Source organism: Ischnura elegans, chromosome 9 (assembly GCF_921293095.1).
Source record: "Ischnura elegans chromosome 9, ioIscEleg1.1, whole genome shotgun sequence".
Classification (NCBI taxonomy): domain Eukaryota; kingdom Metazoa; phylum Arthropoda; class Insecta; order Odonata; family Coenagrionidae; genus Ischnura; species Ischnura elegans.
In genome coordinates, this window is record NC_060254.1 from 811,309 (window position 1) to 826,234 (window position 14,926).

At 38.1% G+C, this 14,926-nt stretch overlaps 1 protein-coding gene across 2 annotated transcripts in view; it reads right to left on the reverse strand.

Moving 5' to 3' along the window:
- The window catches only part of LOC124165624 (heterogeneous nuclear ribonucleoprotein K), a 113,675-nt gene extending 109,489 nt beyond the window's left edge, over window positions 1-4,186 (reverse strand). The window contains exons 1-2 of one of the 2 annotated variants that reach the window (XM_046543096.1): window positions 4,071-4,186; window positions 3,363-3,437 (exon numbers count right to left, since the gene is read on the reverse strand). The gene's annotated coding sequence lies outside the window, so the exon portion shown is untranslated. The remainder of the gene's footprint in view (window positions 1-3,362; window positions 3,438-4,070) is intronic. The other variant, XM_046543097.1, reaches the window with a different exon arrangement.
- Between the last annotated feature and the right edge of the window lie 10,740 nt (window positions 4,187-14,926).

The following is a 14,926-nucleotide window of genomic DNA, read 5'->3' on the forward strand; positions in this document are numbered from 1 at the left end:
TCACCATAAAGGGTGCGCAATTCTTGCACGAAAAAAAACAAGTTAAATTACTAATTCTCAACATTCCCACAAATTTAATAGCCTGCTATTCCCCTATCAATTTAACTTACTCAAATACCACATACAACACAATTCCATGACTACCAGAATACTGACATGGTAGATAACACTTAGATAACAATGTGAGGAAGCTACGTTGGCCACTGAGAGCAATCAATGGACACCCACCTCCTTCCTGGCAGAATTGTTGCACATTACCAATGTAACTTTGCAATCTGTACAACTTGACCAATGAAATACATGAAGCCACAGTATAACTGACCACCTATCTATTACAGAACAAAACAGCTACACCCTTCAACGATGCCAACCATCTTACCACTGAGGGTCCGTAAAACCTCCTCCAACAAGAATTTCTACTTCAAAGAATACTCAATGCAGCAAAAAATCATGTGTTAAATACAAACAATGTTGATGACAAACTTGAACATTAGCAACCTCAGGGCTCTGCAAATACATACCACCTATTTCAGCCGCACTGTGGATATACATATCATAACACGTAAGTCAGATGAGGTATTTTTTCAATGCAGAAGTATAAAAAAAATGGAAACTTCCATAATGCCTTGCAGCTACCCACAACTCCTTCTACCCCTACAATTAAATATAAACCCCATGCGCAATGAAGATGATCATTAAAACTAATGAAATCTTCAGCATAGGGGACAAAACATTGGTACTTTAATACTTGACAAAGGAATTAACCCAAAAGGTACATCAATGGACAGCCTGATTGGAGGTCTAAAACTTTTTTCGAACACCGGTATACCACCACTGTTCAAACAGTGTTGCAACCTCATATACATTACTTATTTGGGAATTTGTTTGAAAAAGTTTAAATGCCTGCATTGTGCCATTACGTAAAAAAGTTTCTAACTATATAGACATAAGCATTATTGCCGGGACACAAACTTAAAAACGTTAAGGTCATGCACAGCAGAATATTTTTTTAAATATATAGAAACGTATAAAAATTGCATGATTCAGGTATAAGTTAAAAATTTCAGAGGCACAATAGAGTAGAATTGAAGAGGACTGGGTGAAAATTAGATGGTTCTAACAGTATATGATATACGGCCTACCAGTGTCAGTTGCCCCTTGATTTTACAATGACAAACCCAAATTTTGACAGTGGGCTTTGCTGTAATTGAAGCGCTGATAGTTGTACCAGAGTTTGTGCCCCCTTAATGTTCCTAATATTTAGAACAGAGGGGGTGAATGCCCCACCACATAAGTTCTTCACAGTCCCCACAAAACGAAGTATTTCATACAAGCACTACAAGCAGTTGTGATTCACACCTCATCAAAATTCATTGAAGCAATTAAAAATTGCACTTAACAAGCGCAGCTTTTCAGATCATTTGTCAGGCCTCAGGAGTCAGCATATACCCTTATTTGCATGCCATGCTTTCATATTAGTGCAGTAACTCAGGGAGCTAGCTGCATGTGACCCACGCATTTCCCACCCCAATGTCTAAATAGTTATCGAATGAAATGTTTCCACAAGCCCACAAGAATTCATTTGTGCCGTTAGGTCATTTAGCCTTAAATTTGCTAACATACAAAGCCTCAGAAACTAGAATCAGAAGTATAATGAGATACCCATTCTTGGATGGTGTGGAGGAGAGCCATCTCGGCCTTCTCCTTTAATTCAACTCCTGACATTTTATCCTTAAACTCAAAGGAAAAAGGCTATCGATTAAGAAGAAAGACTGCATGATTTGTTTTAATAATTAAGGTATGATTTACGACAATTCCCATTTTTCTCCTTATTTTGGAGGGGGTTAATGGGCGGCCCTCTTCCCTCTTGTGTAAGTCCCCTATTGAAATGCATGATAAGAGGATAATTTCGATAGATTGTAAATAGTGAATACTATTTCCCCAAGATAATTCCGCGTCATCTCGCAACCAACGGGGCGCCCGCACAATCCTGATTCCAAAAGGAATTTGGACACGGAACACGGCCGTGCTGGTCATATCAGATGGAGAAGCCCCGAGGGTCTTTTAACGGAAGCCGATCGCGGCGGAGAATCATAAACGGAACATCCGGCCCGGGACGCCGCAGCCAAGTGAATTCGGACGACATTAAGGTCTGAGCAAGAAGCGAAAAGGAAAGAACACTAGAATATCGCTAGGTAAATGCGTCCAAAAGACAAGGTCCGGCAAAGTTAGAAGCAATTATTAATATTAAATAAGGGAGAATAATGTCATTACTTCCGCAAGGGACATTAGGACAGTGAAATTCTCTCCTACACTTCTGCATATGCACTTACAACCAGGCCTAAGATAGTAAAAACCGCCACCCCAATATGATTCGAACCTGCGACCAGGGTTTTCCAGCGAGGACGTTACCTCCAGAGCATTTTTCTACAACTCTTACAGCAAAGCGGAGAAACGAGATGACGAGTATAATTCAATTTTACATATAAATGTAGTACAATTAAATAAAGACTTCAACTATTTTTCCTGATCGTAAAGCCTAGTTTGTGTAACTAACCTCACTACATTGTGATTTCATTCTCACTATTACGAATTTCAGTCACTCAGGAGACCGGTATTACAATAAATTGAAAGTATAAGACGGGAAGCTCTTTCCCATTGCAAAATGATATTAAGGTAACTTTACAAAGACATTTTCATTATTCAAGCAAGTACGCGGTTAAATTATCCGGAAAAACATCAAATTATTGTATAGAGATCCCGCTCCGATTCCACCCTCACCACTTTTCTAGTTAGGATTCGTATGATGACCTTAAGTTATGTCTATGAAAACTGCTAACAGAAACACACCCCGTACTCAATGTTTACGACCTATCAAACGAGAGAGAGATAGGATGGGCTCGGAACGATTCAAGACCCAACTACCTCTCAACCTTGATTAGCTTGCGGCAACTAGTCTTCATTATTGCTAACCGGAAGTTACTCCATTTCTAAAAATATTTTTTAATGCTACGGTCCGAATGAAACTGTTTACTGCGATTAGCAAAATCAGATCCCCGGAAAATGCACTGCGGAACCCACTGCCTCCCAAAAGTTTTGTTATCCTCCGATCCAGGGCCATTAAAATCGGCACACATGAGTAAAGAAATATTAAAAGGAAACATTTCTATCGCGACGGTGAGAGCATAGCCAATTACAACGAACGACTCAATAAAGCTAACGATGACGCATGTACAAATAAAGATAAGAACTGCCAGCATGCGTAAAAAAATCCTTCAAAATTATACCAGTCCAGCAAACGAAGTACTGAGATGCGTCATTCTCCAAAAGTAACACATAATATTTTAATGCAATTAACTTACTGTAATGAAGATCCTCCAGTTTGAATTTCTAAAGGCGAAGTCTACTAGACTTCGACAGATTCCACTTAAGCGAACCTGAAAATTACAGAGATTCCCACATGCGTAAATTGTAAAATTATTTCCAAGTGAATTTTTTCATCTAAGTCACAGTGGACTACAATAAAAAACATAAAATTCAACCTAAACCACGATCTCCTCCCAATCAAACAATGACCTTGTCAAGATGGCGGATGCCGCATAAACGCGGTAAACGCATATTAACATTCACTAGAATATTATTCGACTCAAACCTCCGCTTTCAAACTCAGACACCGGTTATGTCACAGCAAAACCGAAACTAATGTGCAATAGAACAATACAAAGTCTGAAAAAAGGTCCCAAGTGAACTAATACATACAACGCGGAACGCCTCGTAAGCCAAGTTAATTTCACGTACTATAGCATGAAGTGATAACTCCTCCAGACAAACTATATATATAGTCCCAGGCGTTAACATTGGCGTATGATTGCAAAAAATAATTAAATACAAAACACAGTGAACATGCAAGAACGATAAACGCAGTTCTTAACAAAAAAAACTCCACGGCATGTTACGAGTAATGGCGGGACACCAGATAAGCAAGGCTACATACCAGTTACTATGTGACCAGCTAACATTCGCGAATCTACAGTAATAGCTACGAGACGGTATGTTTAAACAATACTTACTTTGCAAAAACCGACGATCTATTCACAACTTCCTGAGGTTCACAAAAAAAGACCGGTACACCACTGTGCCACAACGCTATCTTTTGCTAAAAGGGAGGGTCACAACTGCCATCTATGGACTATCTGCGCTGTCTAGCGGCGTTTCGAATTTCATGCGCAACTTGTTTTGAGGTGCTTGGCGCGTCCTCAAACACAACAATGAAAAATAGTAATATTAACTCTATGGCAACAATATAAGACAAGGTAAAAAAATGTTCCATCATAAATGGAGATTTATTATTCTTGACCATTAAGTAAAGGTTAAATCTTCTCAACATTTACTTTCGAGTTAGTTCTGAGGAAAAACCCTCAGCTGTTCATGTAATAACAAATATCCAGGGTAGGCTAGTCCACGTTTCGGAATAATATACACAAATTATCTCAAAATCACGACTCGAAGATGGAGAATACGAAAGTGGTAGTTAAAACAGGCACATGGAATGTCCTGACATCGGCTTTAAGAAAGAAGTCAACATAAAATTGAAAGACAAATTACATATAATTCAATTGACTCCTTTCTGTATTTTGACATTTCCTTTGGTGAAAAGCACAGATAAACTTTAAATTACGTAGGTAAAAATTCCTCCAAATGACAAATATTAACATGCCATATACTAACTGTATGCACAATAATGTAATAAGGTAGACAAAAGACATGATTTATTTCGAAGAAACGAGATAGCACAGGATTAGCTAATTATCTGTATGGGGGGGATTTCATTTCAAATCAGGCAGAGGGGTGTCAGGTGACCATCACCGATTTCTCTGAAATTTATATATGTGAAAGCAGTCTCTTTATGATGAATAATGATGACTTTATTTCAGCTCAGAACTGAACTGTTAAAAAGTTACCATCCTTTGAACATTGCAAAGTCAGGCCTCAAGAGTAAAAAATGAAAAATCACATAAATGCTGATTACTAATGAACCATGGCTTGTTAAGCGGTGGTTGTTGCTTCATTTTGAAGAGAATTCATTTATGCACATTCTGGCATAACTTGCAAGTCATTTGAAGCAATAATAAACAAAAAGGACTTGTTTAAACAATAAAAATTAGTCATTATTTAACAATTTATTACTAAAAAAGGCCACTTTTTATTTTCTTTAAAATTTCTCTGTGGGTAGTTTAAATTTTCTGCTTTCAATTAAAAAAATAAAAAAGGTAGTATTTTTATACTTTAGTTTTTAAGACATGTCAAAGTTAGGCATGTTTTAGACTCTTTTACACCAAGATTGCATACCTTCAAGGGGGAATAAAATGAAGTTTCCTCCTACTTAGCATTTATAACAGTGAAAAGTTCATATCTGAATGATTGGTTACATCTATTGACTGAAAGCAAGTTCAATCTTGTTTACTTCCATGGCATCCAATGTGTGCAAACACCCACTGCAACTGACTGGAAACTGTGAATGAGTCACAATTTGCACTGAGTCTTTTTCAATGGCAATTCATATAAGTCTTCTACTTTGGGCCATGTGTAATGTTTTGATGGACCACGTGGATGTATAAACGAGTCACTAATGTCATTCTCTTCTGAACAAACTGCAGTGGTTTTAGAAATTCACCAGGCTTTTTGGAAACACACAATGAAGTCATTCATGGTGAGATTTTGAGTACTGTATGTCTTTATATCTGAATTTGCTAGTGTCACAGCCTGTTTGATGGTGTGGTTTGCAGAGCAAGCTATAGTTGTCGCGTGTCTATGTTAACTACCAAGGCATGAAACTGTTGATCCCATGTACAGGTGTTCCTTTCACCCAATCATTTTTTTTGTCTAAATCGAAAGATTATTACTCTTGGAGTACATATAGGTACTTCCAGTGTTAAGATTTTTAAATGATGATATCTGTTTTTTTACGATTAAATGAAAAGTGCAAATTTTCAAGCGTACGAAAACGTGACGGCAAAGTATGAATGCTGCGAAAAGCCTGTTGACGTCTGGCTGCTTGCTGCCCAGCATGGCGGTAGCGTAGAGTACCCCGCTAGTAGTTTGCGCTTAGTTTAAAAAGATTATAAATACCCAATGAATCAAAGGAAACTCTCCGACCAAGGCAATTTTAATAGGTGATTGCTAAGGGATGTTTCCCTGAGCTCTGTGCCTCATGCATACATTGGTAATCTCAGATGATGTAAAACTCCTGACTACTCGTATAGCGTCTATTTCACTGTGACGTCATGTGGAGTGGCATTGCATCGTCGCTAATCTGGCCTTTTTCAAATGACATTGAAATTTACCATTAACATTCGCCTAAACTTAGATTTCTAAAAATCAAATAATTTGTATATTATGAATACACTAATGGTGGGTAACGAATCACAATCAATGCCTTTCATTTTCTTTGATGAAGGAAATTACCCTGTTAAACTAGCCAAATAGGGTAATTTCCTTCATCTTTCCTTTAACCAAACTTTTAAATTCCAATACTATAGTAATGGAATTTAAAAATTATATATCAATATTGTCAGGGAATATATAAAATATATTCCCTGACAATGAACCGATAACCCAAACCAATCACCAAAACATCACCTATTACTAAAACACTTAATTTCTCCTTAATTAAATATTAATGAAATTTTTGAAAAACACAGAAATTGTTGAATTGAAAATTAAGTTAGATCTAACTTGCTCTGCGTCCATCTTCTGCAATGCCTCCCCGGTAAAGAAGAGACTAGGAGCTTCTTATTGGATGTATTCAGTATTTTAATACATATGAATAATAGGGTGGTTTCCCATTATTTTTTTATTGCCTAAATCGAAAGATTATTACTCCTGGAGTACGTATTTCACTCTTTTAGAGTTTTAAATGACAATATCTATTTTTCGGGATTAAATGAAAAGTGAACATTTTCAAGCTTGCAAAAACGTGACGGCTAAGTAGGAAGGATGGGAAAAAGTCTGTGTGACGTATTTCTGGTTCCCCCTGCCGCCTTGTGAGGTGACCTTGGGGTGAGGCTTGAGCGCTGATACGACGCAGGCTGCTAGCAGGTAGCTGAGTACCCTTCTAGCTGGTAGCACTTGGCTTAAATAATGATTATTAATACCTTATCAGATGAAGAAAACTTTCCAACCTTAGCCAGTTTTAATAGGTGATTATTAAGACATGTTTCCCTGAGCTCTGTGCCTCATGCATGCATTGGTAATCTTGGACGATGTAAAACTCCTATCTACTCATATAGAAACTAGGTCCCTGTGACGTCACGTGGAGTGCCATCGCATGGGCGCCAATCTGGCCTTTTTCAAATGAGGATAAAATTGACCATTGACATTCGTCTAAACCAGTATTTCTAAACCCAAACAATTTGTATATTATGAATACACTAATGGTAGGTAACGAATCGCAATCAATGCCTTTCATTTTCTTTGATGAAGGAAACTACCCTGTTATACCTATACATGAGCAGGTATTACTGCAAAAGCCAGCCTGCACCCTCCCTCAAGATTCATTGATACTAGAATGGTAATGGGGATCCTTTTCCAATTTCATGCCATATTTGTCTTTGTTTACAATCTTGTGAGATATTCTTTCCCTGAACAAGGACGGGGGATATTCCTTTCTGGCGTTGATTAGTCAGTCAGCGAGGGGACTGCAGGCTCTAGTGAATGCATTAGAGGAGCATTGCGAGGAGTATGATGATAATAATAATAATTTTTATTGGCCAATAGTATTCAGAAATACATGGACCTCGTCAGATAAAAGTAGTACAAAAATATACAAGAGAAATGACATACAATCAAATATATAGGTTACATCAAAATACAATGTCTTCAGTACTATAAGTAAAAAATTCATCAATAGAATATAAAGGATGAGTGACAAGCCATGCATGGGTCACCCTCTTGAATGTAGATACACTGGTCATTCTAGCTGTAATGGGTAGGTGGTTAAAAAACCTAATGCTTTGATTAGGAAAGGAAGATTTGGTTTTCGTTAATCGACACTGGTTTATGGATTAGAAGTCCTTATTTCTCGTACTATAAGTGTGCGTTTCACATCTTTTAGGGAAGATATCAAGATTTTCTTTCACAAATATCAGAGCTTTATACACATACATACTATATGGGATGGGGATTAATCATACGAAGGCCAAGGTAATGCAGTTTTGGAAAGCTTTGTAAGAAAGGAATGTGAGACTCAGGATAAAAGTAGGTGGGGAAAAACTTGAGCAGGTAGAACAATTCAACTATTTAGGAAGCACAATAGAGGAAAACAGAAATATTAATAAACATCAGGAAGAGATCTGCATTGTAAAGGAGGCTTTCATGAACAGGACATGTAAGAGTTTAAAGAAAAGGTTAATGAAGAGTTTGATCTGGAGTGTAGCTCTTCACGGTGCAGAAACAAGGACACTTAAAAAGGAGGACGAGAGAAGACTGGAGGCATTTGAGATGTGAGTGTGGAGAAGAATGGAGAAGGTGAAGTGGATGGAAAGGAAAAGGAGTGAAGAAGTACTGGACATGGTGAGTGAGGAGAGGCAGCTTTTAGATGAGCTATAGAGGAGACATAAGGTATGGATGGAGCAAGTTCTGAGTGGGGAGGGGATGTTGAAAACAGTGTTAGAAGGTAGAAAGTTACGTAAACGAGGGAGGTGAAGGAAAATAATAGGATTTTTAGATAGAATGAAAGGGAGTAGGCCTTATTCTGAATTGAAGAGGAGAGTGCTTGAAGAAAGAGGATTTTACCAGAATGCTTCTAAAGTACTCCATTGAAACCTACCTTAAATGGTAGAATAGTATAATAATATTGTGAGACAAAAAGTGGATATCTTGTACCTTGAAAAGTTCACATGATAGAGAAAAATTGAGGTTATTTTCCTATCCAGAGGCCAAAAGTTAGCCAAAATTAAGTCTCAGATCTAAGATAACAAATCCATTGTTCACCACTGCTATAGAGAGGGGGTGGTTACCCCCCCCCCCAGTCATTTCTGAAAAATTGGAAAGATATATGCATATGGTAATTTTCAAGGTGTCTCGCCAGTGTAAATTTTGTTTCACCAGCTAAAAAAATGGAAATTTAACCACCAAATTTGATACCATTGGGAATTTTAATCCAATGGCTATTTTCTATTACTTCATTATTTGCTCTTATTTGTTATGCTTTCCTTTTCTAAATACAATGTCCCTAAATATTTTTAAAAGTAATAAATCAAAAGCTAAACGGACTAAAACTTGAACTCCACTAAAATTGAAAAATCACAGTCAAGGGTGCCAGTAGAAAAATTGTGAGGGGGGATGTGTTCATGGCCACCCATTGGGCATTGTGCTGCCAGATGTGGCAATGAAGCATTTATTACACAGTAAAGCAATAGTAGTTTAGATCATTTAAACACATATAGTGTGCCAGTACAGGCTCAGGGAAAATACTCTACTCAGTGCCTGTATGGGCATGCTAATTTTAGGGCCATAAAAGGGCAAATTATAATTAAATCTGGCAGTGACGGGGGACCTCTGGAAATTTAAACCAAATGGCTAGTAAATAGTACTTCTTTCTATCCTTACCCTGATCAAATTTCAAAAGTACTGGGTAGAAACATACCCCAAGATTTTTCATGAGCCAGGTCGGTGCAAGTGAATCCCCTAGCAATGCCCTCCCGGTACTCATGACCACAGTACAGTTACCACAGCAACTTTTAAGAGCAGTTGCCAAAGGATATCCGCTGCGCATCCGATGCATCCTCTCACTGTCTGCAGATTTTCAGGACAGCCAGAGGATGACCGGCTGCTGTCCTTGCCCTTCATCCACACCTGTCCAATCTCCGACGTCCAGCGGTCGTCCAATCAGTGTCTCATCTGTCCGAAAGTTTTAACCACACTTGCGAAGTCCTCTATAGGACCAAAATTAATGTGGACAGTCTCTATGAAAAATTTTCTTAAGGTCACACTTAGGCGCAAAAGAATGAAAATTGAGTCATCCAAATATAATTGCTAATTTACCCTTTTTTACGCAAAGACTTTGCATTGTGCTTGTTTTATAATCATCAAATAAAGTATGGCATCGTAAAGAGAGATATTTAAAACAAATATTCTGGATGTCTTGATAATTCATACCGAAAGTCGTAAAAAGTCATCACACAAAAGTGTCCGTCAGTTAACCACATTTTTTCACAGAGACAAAATTTCCAAGTCAAGAGTCAAATTGTCAAGACAAAATATAAATAGCAACAATCGTACCGTGAAGCCCAGCACCCGCTGTCCGTAGGTGAGTACGATTCTGAAAAAGATATGCTTCCCCGGCAAATGATGTGGGTTAACTTCTCTCGGGATCCCCACCCGGTTATGAGTTCCATTTCCGCCGATGCGTCGGCGCCATGACATTCCGTGCCTTGAGTTGGAGCTTATAACGTCGGCAGAAATTGTGTTTCTAACCCAGAGGGAATCCCGGGAGAATGTTAATCCACAATAAAATTTTAACTTATTGAGTATTCTTAAATATATCTACAGAGGCTGAGTTAAGGACCTTGGAGGAGCACTTAAAAAATGAACCAATTTTGCTGATAGGTAGGATATGTAATTCCAAAATATTTAACATTCATATTTCACGGTATCATATGTTATGTTGGCTTTATAAACAATGTTACAAGCTACCAATCATATTAAACAGGTAAACAATATTCCTTGAGGATAATAGGAAGGAATACTGCCCCAGATGCCACCCGGTGAATTATGATTAGGGTGATCCGTGATGATATGGCCACAGAATTTAGGTTAGCTGGTGCTGGCAGAAAGCGATCCTTCACAGTCCTAAGATTGTTATCCGTAAGTACATTCCTATTGGTTTTTTATAATAGCTGTCTAGCTTCTACATGGAAAAAGTATCTTCTCATCCATGGTTTCTAAATGTGTACTTCATAACAAGGTCAATGAGTTTTCTTCCGCACCAGCTTGTTTACAGACAACAGTTTTGCTGGCTATCCTGCCAGCGTCTTCAGGTCGAAGGCTGGTTTCTGCCTCAGTTATACACCGTAGGCTGGATGGGAGCTGCTCTGTGATTGGCTGTCTGACTGGGTGCTTCTCTCTGATTGGCTCTCTCTTTGATGACTCTTTTCCAGGCGCTATGAAGGAAGTATCCATCTTCTCTATTGAAATTCAACGGAGTTTTTGAATTCATATTGCTTCCCTGATTTGACAAGGGAAGTATCGGCACTCCTTTACTAAAAGTTTCTTTTCTTCAAATTGGATATCGTGGCCAGGTTCCCACCATGCATGTTCGGCGATGGCGGAGAGCTGAAACTGTTTGTTCTTGGTCGCCCTTTGGTGTTCTTTAATACTTACATACATGGAGCGGCAAGTTTCCCCAATCTAGGATTTTCCACAGGAGCAAGGCACCTTGTATACCTCCTCATATAGTTCTTGCGGAATGATGTCCTTGGGTCCGGGGAGGAAGTCCCTTATCTTTGTCACTCAATTATATCTGGTGACCACTCATTTTTTAAAAATATTCTAGCGATCCTTTCTGACATTCCAGCAGTGAAAAGGATGGTGATGTATAGCTTTCTTGAAGATTCTGCCTCTCCATCGTCATCACTGTGGTTTTCTATGGGGGCCTTGCGTCGCTTTTCCTCTTCCTCAGTGGTCCTTCTAAGAACCAATTCTCTCCAATAGCCATTTTCTGCTGTGCCGTTGTGAGGTGCTTTATCTCCGTGGAGAGGGAGTTATCATCGGAGATAATATATGCTCTGTTTATCCATGTAGCCAATGGTGAGGCCTTCTGACTGGGATGATGGTGAGATGCTGCGTTTAGGTAGCGGTCGGTGTGCATAAGCTTTCTGTAGACAGCATGGCTGAGTCCCCCATTGTCTTTTACAGCCACGAGGACATCTAGAAAATTTAATGACTGCTTCTCCATGTCCATAGTAAATTGGACTCCATGATGCTGTGAGTTCAGGTGTCGCAGGAACACTTGTAATTACTGTACACCATGGAGCCAGATGATGAACGCGTTGTCCACAAATCTTAGCTACAACTTCGGCTTCTTTTCACAGGGTTTGAGTGTCTCCTCCTCGAATTTCACAATGAAGAAAGGTAAAGTGAACAGTAGGGATATATCCCTACTGAATAGATTCCTAGAATATATTCTTACTCTAAAAAATGATGATGGGGTTAACCTATCAAATCCAAAATAAATTACACAGTATGCAAACAAATACATTGCTAACATTCCTCTGAACTAAATGATCGGGAATGATGATGATTTTAATGTACAGAATTGTCACCACGTGAGCTCATCCATGGGTATAATTCCCATCACAGAGAACGAGGTCCAAAAGTGCATTAATAAACTAAAGAGTAAAATTTCTGTAGGAATTGACGACATTCCTATCATGATAATAAAAAATGTGCTAATATAATAAGTAAACCTTTAACCTTCATCATAAATGAATCATTTGTAAATGGTAAATTCCCAGACTATGCTAAAATTGCGATGTGGATAGCATAAGCAATTACCGACCAGTTTCTCTACTGACCAACTTTTCAAAGATTTTTGAAACCCTTATGTAAGAAAGACTTTACAACTACAAAAAGAAAAACAAAATTTTAAATGAATTACAGTATGGTTTACAAGAAGGTAAAAGTACAAATGAGGCTCTGGCCATTTTTTTGTAAAAGAATATATTTTCTTGGGATTCGAATGAGTACTCAGTTGGTGTCTTTTATGATCTGACTGGCATTTGATACAGTGGACCACAAAATTCTTCTTTCTAAATGTGAATGTTATGGAATCAGGGGCATAAATGGTTACAATCGTATTTAAAGGACAGGAAACAGATGGTGGCCTTAGAGCTGACAATGTTGTGACCAGCTACTTATCCCATGCTGAAATCATAAATGTCGGAGAGCCACAGGGTAGCTTCCTGGGACCCTTATTATTTCTACTATACATCAACGATTTGCCAACAGCTCTGTAAACAAAAACAGTGCTTTGTATGCAGATGATACAGCTTAGCAATAGGAGACAATAGGATCCTAATAATAATAATTATTTATTCGCTGAAGGCAAATACAATTGCATAGTTTCGTCAAGTTACATTACATAAAGGATAAAAACACAAACAAACGATGGCAATAGAACACAGTATGTACGCAAATGACAATTAAAGATACATCAGGACAATATTTAATACATTAATTTACATTTAAGTTCTTCCTTACATACAACATAACTCATTTAAGTTTTTCTTTACATACAGCATAAAATTCATCAGTAGAATACAAAGGTTTTTGTATTAAAAAATGTTTATGCTCAGTTTTGAATTTAAACAAATTGTTGATTTTTTTAATATTTTGAGGGAGCCAAACTCCACAATTCACTAGTGAATTGTGGAGTTTGGCTCCTTTGTGGTATGGACCCTCAGTATTTAGTGTGGTAGATCTAGTTTTGATGTGGATATCTAGGTTTGACCTGGTATGATGCTGGTGAATGTTATGCAGTTTAACTCATATAAATTCATGTTATTTTTAACAAACAGGAATGAGTTCAAAAATATACAAGGAGGGTAGGGGCATTATACTGGCCTTACTAAAATAAGGTCTACAGGACTCTCTATAAGATAGGTTGAAGAGAGTCCTTATATGGCCTGCTTTTGCAATTTAAAAATTTTTGCACTGTGGCAGGAACTGCCCCATAAAATGAGGCCATATGCCAGTATGGATTGGAAGTTAGAAAAATATAGCATCTTCAGAATATTAAAGCTTACGCTAAGGCGAAGATATCTAAGCTGATACAGAGATTTACTTAGCTTGGGTATTATTGAATTGATGTGTGAGGACCATTTTAAGGATGGCTCGAATACAACACCAAGGAATTTTACATTGTCTGCAAATATGAGGTCAACATCGTTAAGTTGTACTGATGTACACTGTTCTTTGCTAAAATTTAGGCACACAGATTTTTGGACATTTATGGCCAACAGATTATCATGTAACCAATTTTAAAAAAGATTTCATGGTACAATTTATTTTGTATTTTAATGACTCTGGAGTAGTCCCTTGAATTAATACACTAAGTTACAGTCAAAGGTAAACACCTCTTTAAAGCACCCATGTTCAAGTCATGTTGAAACTTGATGTTCAAGGTAAACAATGAAATGAGGGAATAGCCACTGACCTAGCCACCCACTGACTCAAGGTATTGCGATTTTTATTTGTTTCCATATCACCAAAAACAGCTCCATATATTGCCTTTGTGGCCTAAGGGCATGGTTGTTTGTGTACATGCTAATGTACACAAACAACCATGCCCTGGGCAGGGGTAACTTACCCAGGCGGGACTCGAACCCGCGACCTCCTAGTTTGGCATCCAAAGACTTTACCCTGCCACCACCGAGCCCTGCACTCAATGGTGGGTGCAGTGGCAAGTAAATGGCTCTACGTGGTCCTTGCAATAGCTGAAATGACCCCCGACGGATTGCCCATTTCACCCAAGAAGGCCTTGGTTTCATCCTTCAGACACGTACATTGAATCGCCACCACTCCAAGGGGCGCTCCGTTTCATTTATTTCCGTAACACATCTTTGTCACACCGTGGAAAGCGGTGGAAAGGGACCGGGATGGACCGGGATTTCAGAACAGCAGCATTTCGAATTGGGTTGCTAAGGAGTTATTGCAAGAGCCCTATTGGAAAAAATCTGCCGATTCAATTGAATTTCTTCATATCCAATTTTATTTGCGAAAATTCAATTGAATTACCAAATATTCAATAGAAAATACGAACATTCAAATGAATATTGGTAAATTCAATTTTATTCGAAGGAAAGATTCAATTGAATTATCAATTACATATTCGTGTTTTCTATTGAATATTTGGAAATTCAATAGA